The sequence below is a fragment of the Heterocephalus glaber genome, unplaced genomic scaffold (genome assembly GCF_053883595.1).
Source record: "Heterocephalus glaber isolate CG9 unplaced genomic scaffold, H.glaber_assembly_v1.0 deba00001577, whole genome shotgun sequence".
Lineage (NCBI taxonomy): Eukaryota > Metazoa > Chordata > Mammalia > Rodentia > Bathyergidae > Heterocephalus > Heterocephalus glaber.
In genome coordinates, this window is record NW_028258358.1 from 10045909 (window position 1) to 10058397 (window position 12489).

At 38.0% G+C, this 12489-nt stretch overlaps 1 protein-coding gene across 1 annotated transcript in view; it reads right to left on the reverse strand.

The window, feature by feature from the left end:
• Positions 1-9312, reverse strand: part of Klf12 (KLF transcription factor 12) — a 663664-nt gene extending 654352 nt beyond the window's left edge. Inside the window, exon 1 of the mRNA XM_087193025.1 lies at positions 9101-9312. The gene's annotated coding sequence lies outside the window, so the exon portion shown is untranslated. The remainder of the gene's footprint in view (positions 1-9100) is intronic.
• Between the last annotated feature and the right edge of the window lie 3177 nt (positions 9313-12489).

The following is a 12489-nucleotide window of genomic DNA, read 5'->3' on the forward strand; positions in this document are numbered from 1 at the left end:
AGTGGAAAATACAGTGTTTAAGGCCAGTAGACGGAGAAACACTGAGTTTACTTGCTAGTGGGCTTCTCAGAATCTTTAATATGTTATGGTGTATTATGATTCTTCTGGGATAGAGATACATGTTGCTTAAATAGTTGTATTTTCAATTTGTTATGTTAAGAGAGTATCTCAAAATTAGCAATATGAAGGGTTGGAAATGCACACCCAAAGTGTCTCTGGAGGCACTGTGGAGCTGTGAGAACTATATTTTCCCCCCTGTGGTGTGGATAGATTTTGTTCAGCTGGGTGCTAATATCCTTCTCACTGGAGTATGATCATTATAACAACTTTGTGCAGACTAGATGTCTACAGTGATACAAAAAGAATTCTACCTAACACAACAATACAAGGAGAAATAAAGCTGTTATAACCCATGATATAAAGGGATTTCTGTAATTATAAAGGTAGAAAATTTAAGAATCAAAATATTCCATACAGCACTTTAATCAGGTTTTAAATTGAGTGAATTCATTTGGATAAGCTTGACATTTTATATTTTCTCCACAGTATTGCTGAGAACACTGTTAATTTTCAAGAAATGTCAAATTATCACAGGTAATAATAAATACTGATGAGAAATGGAGAATTTACATTTTATATAATCAGACACTTATGATATTTTAGAAGTCAGGTTATCAAGATCTCTGTGTTATTACTTCTTCCTCTTGTCAGTTTTACCCTCTGGGAATTGTGGCTTGTAAGTACCTCTACAGTCCAGCCAAGAGAAATGAAACTAAACATGTTCTACCGTTGTAGCAGAGTCAGTGGAGAAGACTGTAAACCTCAGTTAACATGAAGTCTCAGTTTTGTCATATTACTGATAACGGTGGACCCTCTCACTACAGATGCCAAGTAATATGATAGCATCAAATGCTTTTCTTTTTTTTCTTTTTTTTTGGTACTGGGGATTGAACTCGGGTCCTTGCGCTTGCGCAGCAGGCGGCGAAACCACTGAGCTAAATCTCCGGCCCCAACATCAAACGCTTTTCTAAGAAATTCACCAAAAGACAGTGGGAGCAATAAATTGTGTGACCAAGAAAAGAAAATGATATGGCTATGAATGTCCGTATCGCTGTAGATGGTAAAGTTGGGCAGGGGTCAGCCACTCCTACCCTGCTTGTTAGGGGAGCATCTACTTCATTAAAGATGACCTCTAGAACTAATAATTTAGTTCCTCAACTGTAAGAGCTATATCTCAAATTCTCGAGAGCCATATGTGGCTAGTGGTTTCTGTGTTGGACAGTGCCAATAAAGAACACCTCTATCATTGCAGAAAGTTCTATTGTGCAGCAGTGTTTAAATACAGATCTCAGACCCATGTGGGAGGTGGAAGTAGGGAAAAAGAGAAAAAGACATTAAAATGGCAAGGTTTTATCAGCAAGTGTTAGTTAAATTACAGAAGATGGAGAAATATAATGTCCTGAATTCTTTGAAAGTTTTGAGATCTATAAAAAGTTTTATGTATAAGAATAAAAAAGTATTAAATATGCAGAAACATAGAGAAAAATAAATTAACTTTAAGCTTGGATGAATTTCTCCTTCTCAGTTTAGTAATGTTAAGGAAGGAAACGGAAGTTTGCTTTGCAACACATCTTTGACTGATTGAAATCAGGAATTTCTGGGTTTAAATGGCTTCATAGGAATTCAGTTCCATGAGTTCACTGTGTTTGTCCAAGGATTAGAGCTGGATCAGCTCCCAAGAGCTGAATTCTCATCAGGGAAAGAAAAGGCAGTGTAGAGGATGAGGGTGCGACCACGGCAGACAGAAGTTAGAGAAATCAGTTGAGATTGCCCAGTGCAGTTTCAGGGGCTACAAAAATATGAGTGGGAGTGGGGAAAATATTAGTTTCAGCCCTACTGGAAAAAAGGTATGGGATTTCTTCTAAAACTAAAAAATAGAACCACTATATCATCATGGAATTTCACTACTGGGTATATATCCAAAGAAAATGAAATCAGAATGTTGAAAAGGAATCTGAATTGCCATGTTAATTGCAGTACTATTCACAAAAGCCAAGAGATGGAGATAACCCAAGTGCCCATCAAAAGATGAATGAATAAAGAAAATGTGGTATATATACACAATAGAATACTATTTAGCCATATAAAAGAGTGCAACAGCAAAATGAACTTGTGGAACATATATTAAGTGAGATGATCTAAGAACATGAAGACAAATATCACTTGATCTCACTCATATAGGAAATATAAAGAAGCTAATTTTAAGCTGGGAGTGTAATTCAGTGGTAGAGCAGGTGCCTGGTATGCACAAGGCCCTGAGTTCAACTCCCAGCAACACACACGCGCACACACCCACACCCACACACACACACACACACACACACAGTTGGCCACCAGAGAGTGGGTGGGTGTGGGGTAAAGGAAAGGTGGGATAGGGAGAAATTAATCAGTGGGCACAGAGTTACAGTTAGATAAAAGGAATAATTTCTGATGTTATATTGCATAGAAGGGGACTGTGGTTAACAATATTGCGTTGAATATCTTGAACTAGCTAGGGGAGAAATTTTGAATGTTCTAACCACAAAGAAATGATAAATGTTTGAAGTGATGGGTATGCTGAATACATTGACTTGATCGTTACATAATGTATACATTTATTAATATATCACACTATAATCCATAAATATATACAATTATTATCTACCAATTACAAAAAATAAGAAGGTAGAAGCTTTTAGTGCTGGACCCAAGAGAAACACTGGTTGAAACCAATAAAGTAAATGATCAGATGACAGTTTGTTGAAAGTGAGCACTACTTTTTAGGAAATAAGAAAGGAAGTATGTAAAATAATAAAGAGTAATAATAAAAAAGGATTATATTTGAAAAATGTCCCCCACATCAGTGTATAATTTTAAATATGAAAAACACTGTAGATTTGTACTTTAATGTTAAATATGTCTAATTAAGACTGACTTACTATTTGGGAACAAAGTTAAATACAATTTTTCTGTGAAGGCATAAAAATGAAGAGATCTTAGAAACATGGAATTATTTTAGTATTAAAAAATGTAAAGTTAAGTCATTTGGGTCCTTTATTTGCGTGGGTCATTGTTGTAGATCCTGGGGATGGGACAGAAAACAAAACCAAGTTCGTACCCTAAAGGAATTTGCTTTCTAAGGGTGAACACAGGCAATAAGCAAATCAACAAATATATCGGATGTCAGATATTTATATGTTCTTTGGAAGAATAAAGAAGGCTGCTGCAAGTACTATTGACTAATATCAGTGGCTATTTTACATAATTTCAGGATGTTCTCGTGGAGGAAAAAGATTGCACTAAAATATATATATTATGCTACTTTAAAAAGATTGCATTTGAGTAGAGATATAAAGGAAACCTAGGAGCTCACGTGTGACCACCTAGAGGAACACTGTTGCAGTATAGGAATTAGTTTATGCAAAGGCCCTGAGGCTGATGGACCTCTTGGACTATTTGATAAATTGCAGGGATCTCAGTCTGGCTGGAATTAAGTGAATGACAAGGAGGAGGATAAGCTGGTTCATATGGGAAGGAGGAATAGAATGCAGATGGAAATCTAAGCCTTTGTAAGTGTACTGGATTTTCTCCGAAAGAGATAATTCTAAGGAGGAGCAACCCAATCTGACCTGGGCTTTGCAGGTGATTTTTTTGTCCTTGCATCTCATGCATTCCTTGCTCAATACCTCTTATTTGTTTGTCTCTTAAACTGCAGTAGATATAGTCAGTTGTGTTACTGTCATCATGTTCCTTCCTACCAAATTTGGAGCAAATATAGTTAACTGTAGAATTTCTATTGTAGTCTTCAAATAATATCAATTTGCCTTAGATTACACAGAAATTATCATCAAAAGGCAATGAAATTTAAGTTTCTTTACATCTCCTAATACTTTTCCAATTTTAAACAAACTGTCCTAACTTGAAGTGCTTATTAAGAGATATTTTGAAAGGGAATGCCGCAGACGATTTGATGTAAAACTTTCAGCATATGTATGTCAGGAAGGAAATTCAAAGCGGGGAAAGTAGAACTAAGGAATTGTCAAGTAGTGCTCTTGTCTTCTACTTCTTCTCTTTCTTCTTCCCCTCTTCTCCCTTCCCTCTCCCCTTTCCTCTTCTTTATTTAATCAAGCACTCTGTTGCTTTTTCTGACAAGTAAATCTATCTCTATTTGTTTTAGATTGCTGCCATATGATTTTCTTTAGTTCTACAGAGTAGCAGTCCTTTAATTTCTAAAAGTATGAACAAGGTGGGGCTGTCACTATGACTGCTAAAGTTTGAAGGTCAAAGAGGCTACAAAGATGTGAGAATTAAGAACTCATGTTCAAGGGGTCTGGGGTAAGGATAGACATATGGACGTGTTTCTTTTTTTCTCTTCAATCTCCACTCAGCTGGTTTCATTTCAGAGAGAAAGACCACTGTCGTTTTACCATTGCTTCCTAAATTAATGACTGAGAGTATGGAGAGTGAAAGATATGCCCACACCTTGGCCTGGAAGTGATCTCATATAGTTGTTGTATAAGATTCACCTTCATTTTGTTTGCCATCTGATAATATTGAGGAAAGTTGAATGGAAAATATCTTAGTGATCATGCTCAATAAAGAAAAGCAGTTTGCAGAATTATCTCAGAGGCTAGTTTGTGGAAAGTGCACAGTTGGGCCTGGTTGCCTGGGAATGAGGAAACCAGGTGAGTGCTGAGCCTTGGTGGACTGTCTCTGTGCATGCTCATGTTCCTGCACTTGCTCCCACAGGCTGACAGTGGCAGACAGAGAACTTCCTGAATTTATTCTTTGACTTAGGACAGTGATTAAGCCAACAGTATGTTGATGAAAAGATTTTCATCAGGGTTTGGTACGTTGAAGGTTTACTATTTCTAAGTGACTAGCTTCTTAAGTCATGGTCACAAGTCAGCTAATTTTGATGTGTTGAAAAAAACCTTTCTGACCCACCTAACTTTTAATTTTATATTTAGTAGTATTCTACAATGAAGAATAGCACTGCTAGGACAGTATTTCAGTACAGCCTTTAGTTGATTGTCTTAAATATACCAGATCTCTGATTACTTTTGCAGTTAACAATGTGAACCCAGAAAAATGGAAATCCTTGTCTTCCTAAGCACTGACTCTGACCACTGTACTAGAAAGGCCACCCAAAATAAGTCAGGGCCATAATTTCCATGATGACAGTCCCCAGTACAGCATTTTGTTATTGTTTCCTTCAAAGCACTAGAATTCTTCCCATGTACTGTCATGTCTTTCTTCAGATAACAGCCACAGGGAGATAAAATGTGATTTTAAATGAACTTTTACTTGTCTCTCTATATTCTTCCTGGATTTTATTATTTTTACAAGCAAGTGATGAAAGGTTATTCCTTGAAAGATTTAGCCAGTTAAACATGCAGCCTAAAGACCTGAAGCCCTGCAGTCAGACACAGAAAGAGCAAAGGAAGAAATGTGAAAATGTTCCATTGGGGCTGCAGCTTTTTAGAGTATGCAGGAATGACGTCATTTGTTTTTACAAAATCCAGTTTAAATTTGTTCCTGCCTTTCAAGAACTGCAGCAGGGAGCATCTGTGGAGACTCCTGCATACCATATTTCAGGATGTTAGAGTGTATGCTGCACCAAAATCCAGCCAATCACAATGTATTGTCTTGCCCTCCCTAGTTTGCCTTTGTCCCCTACCTGAAGTAGGAGTGTGCTGTGGGTGTGAGGTGACTGGCCAGCACCCCCTAACTGTGTTACAACTGCAGAGCCATCACTCTGCACCTTACATGGCTTAAAGGAGAACAATGTCTAAATAAAGGCTTCCTCTGGTCACCCCAAGTATTCTTTTCACTGACAGGTAACCTCAAAGGAAAGGACTATCTCTGAAGGCTGTTTTGGTTTGGTTGACTGTACATTAAATCTTAGGCTTTTGTTTTTAGCAGCCCCTAGGTAGCACTGGGATCATCCTAAGGATCATGGAGACAGACATTCTGGGCTCTTGGGCTGTCAGTGGCAGAAGTAGGACCTTCAAATTCTTTGCCAACCATAACCTTCTACCAAGCAAAGCCATTTCTATGTATATATATATATATATCCACATTCCATGATTGGAAAATAAGCAATGCAATTGAAATAGCATTTTAAGACTGTATTCAAGTGATAGTAATTATGGCCTGAAGTTCTTAACAATAGTTAAGATACAAAGTGAACAAGAGAGTGCTGGGTGGTCCACCACCATCTCACTTTCCCTTGGGTCTTCCCTCTATATAGAAGTGCAGCATATCCACAATAGAATCAGTGTGGATTTTGTGACTATGAGCAGCAGAACCTGAACTCTGACTAAGTAAACTGAAAGGGATTTATTGGAAGTCTATGAGAAAACTCATAGAATAAAAGGAAAGAGGCAGAAACTGACCCATAGGTTGTAGAGGTCATGCTGTGATGGGGTCTCCATAGCAGGCCCAGTGTCAGTCTCTCTTAGAGTGAATGGTCTTCAAGTGTCCCTCTCTCCCCAATTCCTGTCACTCTGCCCTGGAGGCTAAGATCCAGGAGAGCATGGTTTGGAGAAAGCAGACAGATTTCAATTTACTGATTCACAGAGACTCCTAGCAAAGGGAGAGGAGAAATTCTCTCACGGGAGGTAAGATTCTGGGTCTAGAAGAACAGGGGAAATGGGAATTATTTGCTCTTCTCTATACCTTAATCACTGCCTTGGGTTCGAGCCATATAACTTTCTTGCCTGGGCTATTGGTCCTTCTCCTTTAACCCACATTTTAAATGTTTTTAAGTGTTGCTTATTTGTAAGGCCCAAGTCAGGACAATTTTGAAAATGAAGAGAAATGCTATTGGTAAGTGTACCAGGACAAGAGGCATAAACTGGGGCCATTTTTGGCAAATGAAGACACATGGTCATGCTTCCCTTTGTCTTACTTCTGCTTTTCTAGGCTTATCCAATAACTAACCTATCCTTTAAGTGTTAAAAATTCAAGGAGAGCGGAAAGCTCTGTAAGGATGAAAATTGTGCCTCCCTTTCTTTGTGTCTTCAGCATCTCATCTGGTGTTTGTCACATGGCAAGTGGCCCACTCTGTCCTCAGGATTAATCATAAGAGTGTTAGTCCTTGTTGGGTCTCAGATCCTGCCAAAAGATTTTTCCTTAAGAAATATCTTCCTTAGAAGACACTGTTTACAAAATTCTTCCATTTTTCTGCACAGATATATCTCAGAGTGAGAATTAGAGGCGTTCTAGATCAAGTGGAACCATACACAGATTCCTTGAAGGGCTCTTCGAAGGCCAACCTAACAAATTAATGAGCTGAGCTTTACTCCATGCTGATCACCATTCAGCTTTCAGCTGGGCACCATGGGCACGGGAGCCCAAGCCTAATGAGCTACAGTGAGTCACAACATAGCCCTGTGACAGAGGCACCAGTGTTTTGTGTAGACTGAGGCCCCAAGACAAACTATCAGAAAGCCAGACCAGCTCATACTGTTCTTCCACCTCATCCATTCTGTTTCTCTTTCCTGAGAATATTTTTTCTATCAGTTGTTCCAACGCACCACTATTCATTCACTCAATTCTAATCATGTTTACTTTATGCTGACTAATATTTTTTAAATTTAAGTAGGGTTTATTTTAGAATATAAATTATTTGGGATTGAAGTTATCAACTTGAGAGAAAAATGAGCTAATGGTAGAATAAAGAGAGGAGAATAATTTTATGCCAGGGGTGAAGAGTCTCTTAGCCAGTTAGGAGGTATGGTGGGTAAACAGTCAAGTTTACTATAATGTACCATGAATGAAATGCAGCAGAAACTAATCTGTTCTTGGAAAACTCAGCTGAAAGTAAAGAAGAGCAACTTTTGAGCTAGAACATTGAGAAGTTTTTAAATAAACAATGCATGCATTAGTACTCATCAGACATTAAGCCCTACAAAACAACAAAAAGTATTTTTCATGTTAGAAAGACTACAACATTAACATTTTGTGTTGTTCCTTGTAGCAGCAGTTCATTCTTCCACACTGTTATGTTAGATGCCCTGGTCAGAGTCTGTGTATATTGTCAGAGTTAAGGGAAAGATGGGTAATAATTGGGGCAGTTCAGTGGTGTAGCTGGTATTGCATTATTAAACTTCCTACTCTTCCCTACTCATTCTATTTTCCCTTGTAGCAATCTTGAGGGTATTATTTTCTTAATCTTGGATTATCTGGATAATTGTTTCTGTTTTTTACATTCTTAGAATATACACAACTTGACTGATTTCAGTAACATTTCTTTAAAATCTCCTACTCTGCAGAGGTATCATGGTGGGGTGGATAAAGAGTCACATTTCCTTTGGTTGTACTACTGATCTTGTGAATATTAAAAAAAACTATATATTTAAAAAGTTGCTTATGTATTCAAGCATCTTCCCATCCATGTATTGGAACTGGTTTATTTACTTACATTAAACTTCTCTCCGTTTAACTTCATACAACTCTTAGGCTACTGAGGGTCACAAAATCTTTCTCTTTTTTACATTGTTTTTTAGCTTAATTAAAAATTGGAAAAATGATTAGTGTGTTTTCTCTTTCTCTCTCTCTCTCTCTCTCTCTCTTTCTTTAGGTTTAAATTCTGTGAGGGCAGGACCTATATATTATCTATTTACAATAAAAATGCAACTTTATCCCAGTGATTACAGTTCAGGTTGACTCAATGAGATCAGTCAAATTCAGTGTCAACCTTTAAAAAGAAATCTTTTTCATCTTGCTGAAAACATCTTTCTAGTAAAACTTATTTGTTAAATGACTAGAGCTCCCTTAACAAATAAAACATAACAGTGTTTGCTGCTCTTTGCCTCTGAATTGATGATAAATTGCTGAGGAGTAAAAGCCTTCATACTAATAACAGAGGAAAATTGACTCTAAGATCCCATCATTTTGTTTACCAGCTGTCTTTACAATTCTATAATAACCCAGCCCACATTTAAAAAACATTGTTCAGAGTTAGTAAAATAGACAAGAAGCAAATGATCTCCCTGCTGAAATTAGTTTAAGCAGGGGAACAGGCTGGAAAGAAAGATATGATCCAGAAACTTACCTAGCTCTCAGGCATGATACTCGGTGACCACACACTCGGTGCTGAAACACAACTCAGGAGCATTACATCATCGTGACAAACTTTCATTGGCTGCAGAAACCCCAAGGATAAGACAGGCTTTTAAGGTGCTGTGTGAAAGCCCCTGTTGGTTTATCAGGGTTATGGGCAAAATATTGAAAGAAGGACTTTTCCTCTAGCCATGGCTGGGCTGACAAAACATCATTAACCATTTGTTATGCATGTTTTTCTCCACTTTAGTCACTAGTTTTATATTTAACTCTAACCTGTTGGGAAATTTTTTCTTATTGAGAAAATTTTTAAAAAATCATTGTTTTTACTTTAGCTTGTTTTTATTGAGGGTGCATAATATCATTCTTGTGAATGACTTATTTCTCCTGTTACTCTTCAGGCCATCTTTCTCATTTTAAAAACTACATTTGAATCAATAAATCCATTTTCCTCTCTCTTATTTTGTTCTTAGTCTCTCTAGGCAAGGGGGACAAACACCCACAGATTCAAGTAATCACAAATGTGTTTATTTATTTATTTTGAGCAGTTTAAGAGGAACTAGTGCACTTCTTCCTAATTATCATTTTCATTGTTAGAATTCTTTCTCTGTTGAACTCTAGGAGTTATTTATGTCATGCTTATTGCCATGGTGATTTACAAACCAAAACCATGTGTGTAATTTGAGAGCATGAGGAGCTTTAAGTGAGTGAAAACGATTCCACCACCCCACACCCCTCTCTGCTGCCTAAGGGGGAAGCATTTGATGTAGGAAACCGTGCTCTGGTTATAAAAAGTGGAACATTTGGACAATTAGACTCAACATTACTAGTGAACGTCAGTTTCTCTTTCTTTATCTCTGTGTCTGTCTCTCCTTTAAATTTAGAAGTGTTGAGAGGGAAGAGAATGATGATAAGAGTGAACATCAGTGTCTTTTTAAAGTACTTCATGTGTACTTTAAAGATTTTGATTCCTCTCTCTCTCTACCTGGGATTGATCTCAGCTATCTTTGCATTGAGCGATATCTCCAGCTTTTTAAAAATTTTGAGTCTCACTAAGTCACTAAATCACCTAGGCTGAGCTCAAACTTGTGATCCTCCTGCCTCAGCCTCCCAGGGCACTGGGTGTTTTAATCATGTTCTTGTTGCTGCAACAAAATACTGGACATCTACAACTTAAAGGAGGGGAAGTTTATTTTGACTGTTACAGTCCCTGGTGGTCTGGCTCCAAGGGAGAAATTACACGGTAGAAAGGCCTGGGCAGAAGAAAACTGCTCATGTCATGTCAGCCAGGAAGCAGAGAAAGAGGGGAGGAGCCTAGAAGGGAGCTACACCCTCTGAGCTCATGCCCCCAGTGACCTGCTTCTTCCAACCAAACCCTACCCCAACAGCACATTCAGCTATAGATTCATCAGCGGGTAAATCCACTGGGAATATAGTGATTCCATGATCCATTCACTTTCCCAACTCATGAGAATTTGGGGGGGCATTTTACATCCAAACCATAACACTTGAATTATAGGCATGTACCATTATGTCCCAACTTTCTATATAGCCATCTACATACAAATACCATCCCAAATTCCCAGAAGTAGGAACTGAGAAATGTTTCCAGTGCATGCCTGGGCTGCTCAGTTCTCTTGCAAAAGTCCTCTCATTCCTCCCAGACTCCCTTTGCCAGCCATGTACTTTGGAGGAGGCCAAGCGACCCATTGCAAGAGAAGGCTTGGCTGTTTAGAATATGACCTACAGTGAGGTCTTTCTACCATTTTTTCTTAGACTCTGGCTGGTCTAAAAAATTTGGTGATCATTTTACCATTATATAGAGTGATACTGAGGATTCAAAGCCCTAGTTAGGGTTTCTGGAGCTCTAGGAGTATTTCTGACATTGACCAGAATGAAGAGAGAAGGCTTTATTATTTCGGCTCCACTAAGAGGAGGGAAGGAATAGGCCGGTCAGTCTTGCTGATCTGCAGCTAGAATAGGCAAAGTAGAATACATCATATTATCTTTTCTAGAGATGTTTAATGGGGGGCACCATTAATCCATAATTATGATTAAAGTATGTTAAAATATGATAGACATACACACATTTATGAGCATCTAAATGAAACCAGAAGTGCCAACAAGAGAGGCATTTGAGCTTAATTTTGAAGAAGGGTTGGCTAGCTGAAGAAAGTAAAGAATTCATTGAAGAGAAAATAGAATAAAAAGGAAGGGGGAATGAATACAATGTTTTGGTTGGGAATCAGCAAGTAGTTTTCTGTTTATGGAAGGAAAAAAAATGATGTTGAAGCTAAGGTTACTAAGGTTAGATCAATAGATATGGAGGGATTTGTGAGCTAAGCTAAGGGATGTGGACTTTAACTTGAAAGCTATTCTAGGTCCCTAAGGACCCAAAATCAGATTTGTAACTAAGCTGTATTAGTCTAGTGGTGGCCTGGAATGGATGGGAATGGGCTGGATCCAGGAACGTGAGTTAGCATATATTTCAGTTAGAGTCTTGTCAGGAAAAAGGTGCAACATTCAGATGGTTTATCCATAGAGATTTTTCTGAAAGGATCATTTCCTGGGATGAGGACAAGGTGAAAGAAATCAACAAAAGACAGTAAAGCATCCAAGAACTCATAATAGTTCTGTTATCAGAAAGTAAACCTAATAGGAAGCCACAGAGAAAGAAATCTGGATGTTGCATTAAGTAGAGGTTAGCCTCTTGGGCATATAGAAGGATAGAGAAATGTAGAGAAAATATGCAGAGGTCAAAGGAGATTTACTTAGCAGACCTGCTGTGTGTGTGTGTGTGTGTGTTTGTGTGTGTGTGTGTGTATGAGAGAGCAAAGAGAGGGAGAGAGGGAGAAGGGGGGATAAAAACAGAAGAAAGTGAGGGAGAGGGAGAGAGAAAAGGAAAACAAAACTATCAAAAGTATCTATATAGAATAACTTGTGAATTGCTTTTAATCTTGACAAATGGATGAAGCATTGTTTGAAAAAGACTGTGGATATATGCTAGCCTCAGTCTAGAGAAGTTTCGTGTGCATGATCTTGGTTTATGTAGACAGAATATCAAATACTTCTGCATCTGAAGTTCAGAAGAGCAGTCAGGAGTCAAAGATGGGAGATAAGAGTGTAAGCATCATCTCTGTGGCAACAGGTAAAGATGAACTCAATGAGAAAGAGGAAAATGTGGAGAGAAGGGGACTTGGGAACACTGACCCTGAAAGGGCAGCTTGACTAGACAGGTATTGAGAGGAAAAGAGAAAAAATTTTCTAGAAGGAGAAAAGAGAAACATAGGGAAGGGAACTGTCACAAAATATGAGGAAGAGCAAAGCTTCCAGAAAAAGGAAATGACCTAGAGAACAATTATGGAGAAAAATCAAGTGAAA